This window comes from Diabrotica undecimpunctata, chromosome 4, assembly GCF_040954645.1.
Source record: "Diabrotica undecimpunctata isolate CICGRU chromosome 4, icDiaUnde3, whole genome shotgun sequence".
Classification (NCBI taxonomy): domain Eukaryota; kingdom Metazoa; phylum Arthropoda; class Insecta; order Coleoptera; family Chrysomelidae; genus Diabrotica; species Diabrotica undecimpunctata.
This window is the reverse complement of record NC_092806.1, coordinates 107,953,300-107,967,523: the sequence shown is the minus strand read 5'-3', so window position 1 is coordinate 107,967,523 and position 14,224 is coordinate 107,953,300. Positions and strand designations below refer to the sequence as shown.

Here is a 14,224-nt window from a genome sequence, read left to right as displayed (position 1 = left end):
ACTTTATCAATTGGCGAAACAGTGATCCAATTAAGCAAAACCATTAAAACTAAGTTTAAAAAGTCAATCTTGGCAAGCTCGTTGGAATCACTGTGATACAATTCTATGTAGAATTCAAACTAAAATTACCTGGCCAAATCTTAGTAACCTCACTCGCAACGAATCACAGATAATAAGAAGACTACGAATCGGCCATATAAAATTGATACAAGTCCACCGATGAACGTTCAACATTTCATCAGTGCAACAATTTAAACCAACACACATATAAGAAGCATTTTAAGCTGCATACGAGAATTATGTAGATCTTACGAATAAAAGGAGTGGCTAACTGATTGTGAATTTAAGAATATCTTTTGCTGGTGTTGTGTGCTCTTTGTGAATGAAAATGGTGTTTGGAATTATAGTGGTTTTGGCGTTTTAAACAATTTTCATAAGGTAGTGAAACGACATGCCATGTCTAAAGCTCACTTGCAGGCCATCACCAAAGAGAAAATTTTTGGAAAAAATGGAATAGAACACATTTTTGATAATTCAATAAAAGTGTCGTCAAAAACATAATGAATTAGTTGATAAAAATAGAGACGTGCTAAAAAGACTTATTGGCGGTGTGTGTTTTTTATGTTTCTATGAACTTGGGCTCAGAGGTCACGACGAAACCAGTACATCAGCAAATAGGGGCAAATACATGGATCTTGTTTCACTAATTTTTAAGTACGATCCTAGCTTAAAAACTAATTTAGAACAGTCCAGTGTGTTTCAAGGCACCTCAAATCGAATTCAGAATGATTTGATTTCTGCTATTTCGACATTAGTTTCAAAGAAAATAATTGACGAAATTAAATAAACATGCTTCATTGCAATTATTTTAGATGAAACAACTAATGTTGCCAATTTTAGCCAGCTCTCTGCAATAGTACCATTTGTTAATACAGACGGAATTATACAGGAAAGATTTTTAGGTTTTATAAATGCATCAGAAGATAGAACTTAGTTTTATCCCAGTCGGCCATGCAGATCAAAGATTGCAAAGTTTTTTTTTGCAACTTTAAGTGGAATGGCTGCTTTCCATTCTAAATCCTCTAAACGAACTTAAGCTTTAAATAAAATTGTAAAACGAAGGCTACCAAAAATTGCAGTGACGCGATGGAATTACAACGGCAGACTAGTAGTATTAACAGTTTTAGAACACCGCGATTCTTTGATTGAATTATTTGAGATTGGAGAGTGTTGAAAAGTGGGATACAGAAACCATAAATACTTCGAAAGGATTTTTGGATAGTTTAAAAATTATTTTATTTTTAATTTTTTAATTTTGCTTTTTTCCGAAATATTTCGATTCTCAGATAATTTATTTAATGTCTTACAATGCAAAATAAACGATATGGGCTTCTGTATAAAAAAAATTAACGAATTTAAAGATGTTATTAACAAAAAGGAAAATGCTGGAATAATATGATGGCAAGAAGTTTTGAGTCTAAAAGGAAACGCATACGCACTGGTAATGTTGGAAATGTTAAATCGTGCTACCGCCGACTATATTAAAAGATTTTAGACCAAATATACCAACAAATGGAAAATAGGTTAAAGAATTATGATGACCTAGACTTTTTTGAGCTGTGAAATTTTAATGCATTTAAAACACACATTTTCCTGAAAAACAAATAATCGTCTTTATGGACAATATTTTGATTTGATTTCATTACGTTCGGAGCTACCAGCTTTATACGAAACTAAGGATATCTTGTCCTTCGACAGGACAAGTTCGCCTCTCTAATGTATTCTTTTTGGCAAATGAAAATAATCTGGTTAAAGAAATATCACAATATCCAAGTTTTTACAGTGAAGTTATAGACGAGTTTGCGAAAAATGGTAGAAGAATTGAATTACATTATAAATAGGTGAGTTTTTACATTTTTTTATAAATTGCTTACCTTGTTTTAAATTTTACCGCACGCCCCTGTTTAGTACTTTAGTCTCTCAAAGACACTATTCTTATTATTAAAATTTAATACCTATTGTGTAATCTCTAAGAATAAATCAACTGTCCCTATGGCATTAGTTGTCGAGATACTTAAGTTAAATAAATAAAAAAATATGTTAAAATATTTCTTTAAAAAACTGGACACTACCACAAACACTGATTTTTTAGTATTTTTATTTATTGTCTTTTGTAATAAATCAAAAATTAAAATTTTATTAAATGGGCAACTGCAAAGCTGATTAACTCGTCTACAGCGCCCTGATAATGGTTAGTAATTGACTGATAATAATAGAATTGCATTTTTCTTATTTCTTATGTTTTAAATGTTTATGCAAAACCGCTACAAATATATTTATTTTATCATGAAGTCAGTGTAGTAGTTTTTGGCTAAATTCTCTTTTAGATAAAATATAAAGAAGAATCTCTTCTGAACGGCATATGTCACCTGTAGTCTTATTTACTACCTGCTACATTTCCGTGAAAGATATAAGTTCGCATGGCATCATATTAGAATCCGAATGTGAAAGAGATATTTTCGTATTCTCGTCACGGTCCACTTTCTACCCGGCGAGTTCCATCTGTTGTTGTTGTATTCTTATTGGCGTGTCACAAACGTTTGCGTTATTTCACATCTTATCGTTTATCTTGTAATAATCGGATGACATCCCTTCTATTGAACTTCGAAGGCTGAAGATTTGTTCACGATTTATATTCCTCACGTCTTGCTCCATATACGATGGTCTCAGACAATTTTCCGTTCACTTTACAGGTATTATATCTCCAGAAATGTACTTGAGAATCATAAGATGAGAATAGCTCCGTTCTTAACAATATACTTGACACGTGTACTGACTTAAAATATTGATTGTTTTCATATTTTTATAATCTTTCAATTAATTTTTATGGTATAAATAATTATTGAGAATCTACTTTAACATATAATTTACCTTATATTTTAAAACTATTAATTTTAGTGTTAGAGCAATTTATTTAAAAATAAAGTATTTTTAAAATTAAAAAACTTTATATTTTATTTACTTGTTGCCTTCAAAATTATCCTGCTGGGACACTGGAGGAGAAGCCGCGTTTGGCTTTAAGTTTTCTTGCCCTTTGTTCTTATTCTGTAGTAGTAATCTTGCAATAATATTTTGTGAAAGTGTATTTGTTGGTCGAACTTAGGAGATAGGATATTTTTTATCTCGATGAATGATCCCATTAATCCTTAAACAATAGCCGTCGAGAATTTACACCACGATTAAAAATTTGTAAAGACACTAACGGTGGAAATATACATGATAAAAACTCAGTTCTTAACAGATGGGCTCTAAATTTCAGCGAACATCAAATATAAACGATATTGAAGGAGGTTACAACATAGAAAATCAACAAAATCTACAACGTCAACAACACAGAGAAGACCCAACAACAGAAGAAGTGTCAAATGCCATCCTAAAACTTAAAGACAATGAAGCGTCAGGAATCAATGAAATCTGTTCGGAAAGGTATAAAAAAGGTGGTGATCAACTTTTTGCAGCAATCCATAAACTACCAGTACTTATATAGCAGAATGAATTGGTACCAGAAAAGTGGCTAAAGGGAATAATATGTTCGTTGTATTTTCTGTGAGTCTTAGATACTGGATTATACTATTTTCTTTTCTGCTACACTTGCATCTTTGCTTTATTACTCTGACAGCTTTTTTATATTACATACATACGGTCCATTTTTTGTTTTTTTTTACCATAATATTTCGTTCCTTATTTTCTGGCTGTTATATTTTTCCCAATGTTCCAAGTTCGCTGATTCACTTGGTGTCGTTTCTTGCGTTTGGTTGTACTTGATAATTTATTCTAGTTCTGATCAAAGTCATTGTCAATTTTATGTTTACATTCATTGGGCCTATACTCTTCGTTGTTATCTGATTGCTCATCACTAATAATATTTTTAACAATATTATCATTATTAATAATATCCAAACAAAGTTCAGTTTGATTAGGTGTATTATATTCGTAATTATCCAACTGCTAAACTGTTTTGTTGCCAATATTTAGAGTTGGGTCTTCCAATTTATGTAAGGTTTTATCCATTGCATCTGAGCTGCTTATCCCATTAGGCAAGAGATTCGGTAACTGTTACATTTTCAAGATTCAGCATCAAACTCATATCGTTTGTGAGCAAGGTGAATAAAAAACCATCATTGGGGTCAACAAACATTTCGCTTTCATCTTCTTCCGGGGGTACATTAATTAATATTGGTGCTACTGCGCCAATGTTTATGCTCTTTGGGATATTAACAGTACACTCTACATCAGTAGAATCAATATTTTTATGATCTGAACGAGCTGTTATTTTTTCTGTAAGCTGTTCACTATTATTGTTTGGCTAAGTTTTAGGACTGCTTTGTTGTAGTACCATATTTAGCAGCATTTGACCTCACGATGTTCTGAAAAAATACAAACCAAATTTAGTACAATTAAGTTTTGGGAACCTCAACTGTACCTCCGAAATAAACTGTAGACATATGACTTTACGTAGGCTCCTTCGTATCTACAAATTTATTTATCCACAATATTGCACTTAATTGAAATTATTTTACAAAATTTTGTGCATTACGCCTACCTAGAATTAATGCAAAACTCTTAACTCCAGTTACTTAACGGGCTGACATGACCTATAAAATTTTAGCAAAAATCTGGTATCTCCATGCTTTTATTAAATCATTATTATAAACTCACTACTTTTGCATGGTACAGGTTAGGCTTAAAGATTAAATTGTTTTGTACTTACTTTTCCATATTTAAAGTGCAAAAGAGCACTTAAATAACATCAAAATACAACAACAATAAAATAACGATCAGTCTAGAGTCTAGATGCTTCTCATAGAATAACAACATGACAACTGGGAGTTAGAAGTTGTGCCAACATAAAAACGACAGACTGGAGTTAAGAGGTACGCTAATTCTTTAATATAACACAGAATAATTTTTTCTGGAGTTCGGAGATTTGTTAGTAAAGAATTGATTTCTTTTGAGCTTGCTATTGAAAAGTGGTTTTCACCAAAATAGGGAGTTAAGAGGTTTGCTAATTAGGGTATCGATATTATTAATAACAGTACGCAAATTTAAATTATGTTTTGTCTATTATTTACACTGTTACTTCCGTTTATTTTAAGTGGTAATTCTTAGATTACGTTTATTGTTATAAAATTCTATAAAATATTAGAATAAAATAAAAAAAGAGGTGGGTTTTAGTTACTTCATTTTTATGTTTATTTTAATTTTATTCAATTATTTTTTTGAATTGTTTTAAAGCATAATAATAAATTATAAATTTTAGTAAAATGCCCCGGTGTTCCGTAATCATTTTATTTTTTTTAATGTTAATTTTTTGCAATAAGTCTGAAAATACATATTATTTCCTAAACAGGTAAAGATAGGTATAATACATACGAGATGTCTCTAGAATATTCTACGGGATCCAAAAATTAAATAATATACAAGGTATTGTGTTTGAAATGAGAAACTTTATTAGCTACTCTTACATTAAAGCTCTATATGAACAGTTTTGATTGCAAAAACTGCGTTTTGCAAATAAGCGTTTTTTTAAACATATTTGAAATTTATGCTATTTGGCTGTTCTCGTCTATACATAATATATTATATGAATATTGAATTTGTTTGGAATTTTTCTATACTCGACTAACATTTGCAAAATGCACTGATTTGGAAAATACCAGAAATATTCCTTTCTTTAGTGTTAAAATATATATCTATTAGTTTATTATATAATTATATTTGAAATATTTTACTTATATTTCACATCCACAAATTCAATAGACTGTGGAAAAAGGCAGACAAGCTGTGAAATTGAAAAAATTCCCAACCATGCAGAACAATGTGATTACACGTGAAAATAAATAATTACTTATATAATTGTAATAATTGGTGAACTAATCCACAATTTCGCTTTCGTTTCGTGTTCCCATAGATTCCTGTGCCAATTGTTGCGTTTGAATGTTAATAGCTAAGGTTTCATGCAACGTAGCCAAGGTGTCGTAATTGTTGTGGTATGTGTCAGTGAACCATTGCTCTCTATTTTCTATAACTTTAATTTTAAAGAGTTCTGATATGACTACAAGATAATCTACAGATATATTAAAAAATAATCGTGGCTGATAGACTTATGACGATAGTTTACGACAAATATCACTAGAACATTGGAAAATATAACTAGAAAATAGAGAGTATGGTATAATAGAATGTAAGTTCTTCAACAGAAACATTTTAAAATATTTTATAAAATGTAAAAAAAATTCTTTTAGGACACATTTGACATTTCAAATGAAAGAGTATGTAATTGTAAAAAACGACTTGCTAGTTCATTGATACTGTTATTGGATTCATACATACATAAAGTTGTGTGAAAATAAATATTATTATTGCGTGTAGCCATTCATTGTGGGTTTGGTTTAATTATTTCAAGGTTTGTGTATAAGAACTTTACTAAAAAAATTTGTATACGGTATATAAAATAGAAATTTAGAGTTTATAGAATATATTGTAAAATAAGAATAAGTCATGCAGACTTAACCTAATGATTCCACAAAATTCATTTGATTTGAACGTACTCAAAAGTTTGGGGGGATTTAGGGCTGCACACCCCCCTTAAAGTTTTTCTGTGCGCTTAGATTTTGTTGTTTCTTTTGTATGAAAAATGCTTTTAGAACAAGAAAGTGACGTGTCCATTTTTATTACAAAATATCAAGTAGTTTAGGAGAGAATTAAAAAAAACAATTTTTATTTTGTAACTTTAAATGGCTGTAACTTTTTTTGTGTACACTTTTGTACAAAGGTAAGTTGGATTCAATCAATTTATATTTGTCCCTGTAATGCGTGATTTAATTTATGATATTCTTTTTTGAAACACCCTGTAGATTGAGAATGTATAACCAAGTAATCCCATAATATAATAAAGTATGTTGATTGGATATTACTACAATTTTTTAAACAACTTATTGTTTTGGTTGGGATATATACTGTGAAACCTATGGTTTTATTCACTTAGTCATATTAAGTTGACCTATGTTAGTGACAATGTGTTTAAAATTTTGATAGAAAGCGTGTTTTTATTAGATATTAATTGTAGACTAGATAGAATATTTTTTCCATATTTTAATTGATCTGTTTGTTATAATATCTGCTTGTTGTATTAGATTTCTAAAATATATGTCTTGACTTGAGACCAGAGAAATAAGGTAACAAAATACAGTGACGTAGACAAAAGTTATTCAAGGGGTCTGGACACCCCTTGTAATAGTATTAAATATTGATAATTTTTAAATTCAATAAATGCCTACGTAAAAAATAAGAAATTGAACAGTACTAGTTTAAATTTAACTAATTTTAATTCTGATCTGAAGATGATTAGAAAAATACAAATTGAATAATATTTATTCTATTTACAAAACCTTTTATTAGAAATTAATGCTTCTTAAACTATTTTAAATAACGTCCAGATACTGTTTTTTTGACAGCATTTAAATACATTTTGACAGATTTTGACAGTATTCAGATTGTGTTTTACATGAGTATTCAGCACTTGTAACTAACTCTTTTTTAAAGTCCTTTAAATATATATAGTAAAAATATAGTAATTATCTTAATTACTATATTTACAATAAAAATATTACTCATTTTATAGTATAAAAAGAATGCTCATGCTAGCAAGAATCAAAAAGATGCAATTTAAGTTCCCATTCCAGATTATAAAACGAAAAGGTTTAGTAAGTTTATTAAAGTTTTTATTAAAAAACAGTAAAAAATCTTTTGGCTTACAAGCTTATTTAAAAGACTTTTTAACTTATAAACATTCATAATAACTTTAATAATATGTAGACCACTCGCTTATATGTAGGCATAATTAAAAACTTTGGGAACACACGTTCCCAAAAAAAAAATCCTTCTATGACCAATAGGAACCAAGATAGCATTTTACTCTTAAAATCATATCGTTTTATTCTTAAAATCATACTTCCATTGTTTATTATGATTAAAAGCTGAAAATTAAAAGGATTGTGATTGAAGATATAAATTTTGTGATACAACTTAAATATGGTGGTACTGCCGCTACGGAAAAGTGGAGGGGAGAACTGTCGAGTTTCGTTTTTTTAGAGTGGAACTTTTACCTTGTTTAGGCTTTTGCGTCTTTAAGGAAGGGTGCTCAATTTTTTTTTGAGCCAGGGGTGTGGTAAACGTTAGGAATTTTGGTGGTGGAGCACTAAAAAGCTAGGGATCAGAAGGTGGCGTATGTGTTAAGGAGCACACAAGAGGAATTGTTGGTAAGCCATACAAGCCAAGGGGAGGTACGTCAAGATGTTACCAGCCATACTAGGAACGGCTCTTAATCAGCATTTTTGGCTAGCAGATGTTAGCTGCGATATTTTAGTGGGATTGATTCTAAAACGTTGAAATACTCATCAGGAAGGTCGTTTTCAGTGCTATTAAGAAGTTTTGCTGGAGGAAATGGAACTTTTCTTTTGGGAATCCTGGTGAGTATTTGCCCTCGGCGGTCGCAAGGCATTTTTCCTTGGCTTGGTTGTTTGAGCCAGCTATAGTGCAGAGGACGTTTTCTTGCTGAGGGTTCGGATTGTGTCCTTAATTGATGTTATATTTGCTACTTGGTGAATGGATGCTGACAGGTAGTCTCTGCGCTGCCTCGTGCAGAATCTGAGTATTTTTCTTTCTGTGGCCATAATGATGTTCATTTGGCGGGTGTTATAGCATAGATGGATGGCATATACGCATGCCTTATATTCGATTATTGGTCTTATATAAGTTTTATATGTGTGCAATGGTGTTTTATTTGACGGGTTGCCAGTTTACCAGACAACGCTGCCAGGAGTTTTGTCCTTTTTCCTACTTTGTCTAGAGTGTTGATTATGTCAGTCTTTCAGTTTAGATTCGTATTTTAAACTCCCAAATACGACACCGAGTTTCTGAACTCAAGGTTTTCTTCTAGCAGAGTTAACAGGTTCCGAGCATTAGGACAGTCGGGAGATTTAAATAATATTAATTGAATTTTGGAGGCAATCATAGTCACTCTCCATCTCGTCTACCACCTAAAAACTCTGTTTAGGTAATTTTGAGCTTTATTGAATACAGACATTTGCTCCAGCGTAGCCCTATGTGGGCCTGTCGTGAGGTGTGCTGTATCGTCAGCATATAGTAATGGGGATTTCGATCTAGCTTGTAGACTGGAAATGTCACTGTTGTAGACTGTGCACAATATTGGAGCTAGAACTGAGCCCTGGGGTACTCCAGCTTGTGAAGTGAATTGTGAGGATAGTGTGTTGTCAACTTTCATTTGGATAGTCTGATTGGAGAGATAGGAATTTAATAGTTCAAATAAAGTTGTGGGTAGTCCAGCAAGGTCTGTCAGACCTGTAAGCCAGACCTGGTCAAATGCTTTGTGGACGTCTAGAAAAATACCTGTGACGTATTTTTTTCGTAAATTAATTGGAAAATTAAAATTGCTGCTACAATCAGTTTATTTTGAGTAGAATGCTCAGCCCTGAACCCGAATTGATAGCTTGGAATGGCAAAATAAGCGTTTAGGAATTCTACGAGTCTCTCCTTAAGTATGCTTTCGTGGACTTTACCTAAGATGCTTATTAATGAGATAGGTCTATATGATTCAGGATTGGTTGGGGTTTTTTCTGGTTTAGAAATTATGACTGTGCTGGCCACTTTTCATGAGATTTGAGAGTACCGAAGAGTGAGACATGCATTATATTGGTAAACAGCGGGATTGTATTCTCTGGAAGATTGTTGAGGCATCTTCTATGGATCTCATCAGGACCAGGAGATGTGTTTTTACCTAAGTTACACATCTGCTTAACGGTGTCCTCAGTCACAGGGGCTATCATCGGAAGAGGATGAGGCCCCCTTGTGGGCGTGAGGGTAGTAAAATATATCTTCCGCTCTCAGTTCGGCTACTCTTTTGGAGTTTTTGTTGAAATTAAGATTATTTGTAGAAACGAGTTTTCTTTTAACAAAATAATTCATTTTATAATAATTGCATTTATTGGAGATTAGTAGCTAATAAGTATAAATAATAATTTTGTAGTTTACCCCTTCACTTTTCCGTGACGGTGTTTTACGAGTCCCATCATTATAATGGGTTATAACTTTTTACTTCTTCTCGGTATATACTATCTATAAAATGGATAATAAAATTTAGATCTTTATTTATAACATATTTGTTTAATATTTAACTTTTAATGTTAATAAATGCTATAAAATTCTGGAAAGTGTACTTTTTCACCATGAGGTTTTCATTGAGCCTACTAACAAGCGTGTGACATAAAAAATGTCAGTGTTATTATAATTGTTTATACTCTAAAAAGTCAGTTCTTTTCTAAACTGTTTTTTAATAACAAATTTAATAAAATGTTGTTTTTTTTTAATTTACCTTAAAAAATATACCTATCCTTATACAATCGTTTTCGACTTACAGAATACCTGTAGAATGAGTCTCTGGGTAAAAGCCGTTGTTTACCTTATCGCTCTTCGGGATAAACAAATTAAATAACTTATATCCTTTTTAGTCGATTTATTTAAAATTTAACTCTTTTTAAGAACTCATTAACTCATTTCACCAGGAGACACAACCGAGCAGAAATGCCCAAAATAACACTAAACGGAGGAAATTTAGAGTTAATTGATCATTACGTTTTTGTCAATAACAAACTCAGCTGGCGTCGTCATATTGATAAAATAAAATGCAACTGTTTAAGCAGAATGAATTTGTTAATAACATTGTCCCACCATCAATGGGGTACCGATAAAGATGTACTACTCAAAATATATCGAGCTATAATTCAATCCAAATTAGACTAAGCTTGTATAGTTTACTTGTTTGCATCTAATAATTTATCACAATCATTTAACTTTGTTTAAAACAGTGCTCTCCGAATATGCTTAGAAGCATTTCGATCCAGTCCCGCTGAAAGTCTATATTGTTAAATTCATGAACTCCCCCTTTACCTTCAAAGTCAGCAACAACTCACCCAGATGTATACTTTTAATCCCGCAGATCCTACAACCCTTGTGCCAGGACACAAAATTATCTCAAACATTTGCATCTATAAAATCAGAATCCTCGCCATGGTCTAGAACACTTTCTTCGATAAACACTTCCCTTTGTAAATTTAATAAGCAACAAACAAATAATATCATTTTTCGACAAGCTTTCAAGAATATTTTGATTACATCCTACTATGATCCCGAAACGCAAATGGAGTCTGCTGTTCTGTCGCTACAGTTGATACAGCATTAGGACAACACCGAATATCCAACGAATGTAGCGTGGTTTCAGATTCGGTCAATATTTCAAAAGTTTTGAGTTTCCTTTTTAAAATCATCAAATCAACATCACCTAGTGCAAAAAATACTAGAATTGATCCATCTCCACACTTCCTAAGCGACTTCAATAACAATAATATGGGTGTCTTCTCATATCGGCATTCAAGGAAATGAGATGGCTGACAGCGCTGCAAAAGAAGCATATACATCCAACAGACCCATCTACAACATACAGCTCCAAGAAAATATAAAATCAAAACTTTAAGTGGATATCCAAGGCAAGTGGCAGTAATGATCACCAAAGACACAAAGCTTATAAAAATACAACCTAATGTTAACCTCTTACTGCATGATTTTTTTATTTTTTAAAAAAAAATCTATGATTAGAAACTTGACTTCAAGATTACGGTAAAAATATATAAAAAAAATTTTTTTGTATTCTTTTTGTGTGAAAAAAATGACGTTTATTACTTTGTAATTGCAATAATTATTCATTGTGAAAGTTGTAAAAACAATTTCTATCTTTGTTTAAGAAAATAAAAACATTACACTTCTTGCATTTTATGAAGCTTTTTAAATCACATGGATATTTGCATCTTTGCCCCTCACAACGCCATAATGGAATCCATTGTTGTGTAGTGTGATGGCTCTACACCATCTGTTCGTACATCTTGGATTTGAATATTGGTTGCTGGACCCCTTGTTTTCTTGTTTTGTAAATTTTGCCTAGCTCCACACGGACGACCGCTTTTTTTAGTAAAACCAGCTTTATTAACTTTGCATAAACACTCTGCTACTGCCATTTTAAAATCTGCCAGAGCTAAATTATTATGCTCATTGTCACTTCTTCCCCAAAGAATCCACGCACTGGCAGTCATCAAATCAATCATATGGACAAATATACGCATGTACCATTTTTTGGATCTGAGTTTGATCCTATATCACAAAATGTAAGAAACGTTTTATTTCTTCCCATCTATTGCATGGCATGGCAACAGCTGAGATTAATCGATGATTCAGGCTGTAGTTTCAAATAACTTATAGCGTTTGGAAATTTCACTATTGACATATTATAAATACTAAGAATCCTAAGAAGTGTTCTAACTTATTTTCAGAAAGTTTCAAAGATTTCTGAGGTCTTTTTTCCACTAAATATAATATTATAGTTTCATTAGCTATACCTTGGATCATCTCATTTGTCAAAAAAAATTTAAAAATGCGTAAGGGGAATCCGCTTGTTGCAACTCAGGTGGTAGGTCAGTAGAACCCAGAAATCTTATATCATTATCTGATGTTACCAAATTTCCTTCTTTCCAAGTTGGATGATTGTTATTTCTATTCTTTATTAGATTACGTCGTAATTCGCCCAAAGAAATATCATCTTCACTATACTGAATCTGATTCATTATTATCTATTATATCACCTTTATAGTCTGATCCTGGGGCTAATATAATAGGGGAAATATCATCATCTCATAGCCTTACGTCTTCACTACCATCTGGTATGTCCACTACTACAAGACTTTGACCATAAAACTTTTTTGGATCCTAGTTCAGAACGCATATAAATTATGCTATATAAGAAAGAAAGTTTTGCATGACAGTGCATATTGTGACATATATGACACAAGCACATTTTTGATCAAGGATATCAGAATATAAAGAAATACGTGAAAATACATACAGCAGTTATTTCTTGAAAGTCTATCCTTAATGTCGCTATTTTTTGTAAACAAAAATATTTAGTAGAAACTTCGATAATTGAATAACAAATTGCACAATTCGTATGAACAGCTGTCAGACCGTGGCAATTTGCAAATTTTCATAAAATTTCACTTTGATGTATTGAGATGGCGCTTTATTACTGGTTATACGAAATATGTGCTCTACATGGACATAACATGCATAAATACTTTAAAATAAGATTCGATCTCTAACGGTTAGGCATAAAACTAAGTATTGTACCATATATGACCCACTATGCGTTTAGAGTTACCAGCTATTTGTTCCTAGCATCTCTGAACAGAAAAGAGAAGAAAGCAACACGCAGATTGAGGATAGGACACACACGTTTGACACACGGTCATCTTATGTCCTCTCTAGACTAACAGATATGTTCCCACTGCAACGATATTCCTATTACCGTCAAGCACATTCTCACAGAATGTCAACACTACCAGGTTACTCGCATTGCCAACAATATAACCCACAACTTAAAAGAACTTCTAAACTGTTTAAGCCGACTCAAGAGCTTAATAGCCTTCTTAAAGACTGCACAGTTGTTTAACAAAATATAATTTATATAATATTGTTATTCTTTACTATTTTAAACTCTGTATCATATCTCTGTAGGTACTATATTAAACCTTTGCTCCCGTATCAATAACCAACGATGTCGAGACACGTTAATTGTAAATAAAAAAAAAAATAATAACTTATTAACAATTTTAAGTAGTTATATTACATAGAGTTATGCAAAACACAAAGGTGACAATATCTATTTATAAATTACTGCAAAATTAGGGGTTTTTTGCAACTATCTTGGGGAATTCTGTATGTATTTTAATTTAGAAACTCGCAAATTGAAAAAAATTTTAAGACCTACAATTTTTATTTAAACCATTTTTCTCTAAATTGCATAAGAAACATTTTATAGGCAAAAAATAACTTTGTCGCTTTTTAAGATTGTTTAATACAAAAAAAATCAGCTGTACGTCTTCACGAATTTTTTATCAGCTCCCCTCGTATCCTTTTAGAACTTTTTAATATCTGTATAATATTTTTACGTGAAATCAATAATTTAATTTTATTTTTTTCAGATAGACTGGTGTATACGTTATTTAATTCGTCAAAGGTAAGATTAAAATTTAAATTTGTT

General features: G+C 31.6%; 2 protein-coding genes across 2 annotated transcripts in view; both read left to right on the top strand.

Annotated features, from left to right (window-relative positions):
* Positions 1–14,224, top strand: part of LOC140439837 (uncharacterized) — an 895,210-nt gene that overhangs the window by 138,712 nt on the left and 742,274 nt on the right. The window contains exon 3 of the mRNA XM_072529991.1: positions 14,166–14,200. The gene's annotated coding sequence lies outside the window, so the exon portion shown is untranslated. The remainder of the gene's footprint in view (positions 1–14,165; positions 14,201–14,224) is intronic.
* Positions 1–14,224, top strand: part of LOC140438882 (uncharacterized) — a 195,001-nt gene that overhangs the window by 168,876 nt on the left and 11,901 nt on the right. The gene's annotated exons all lie outside the window — the stretch shown is intronic.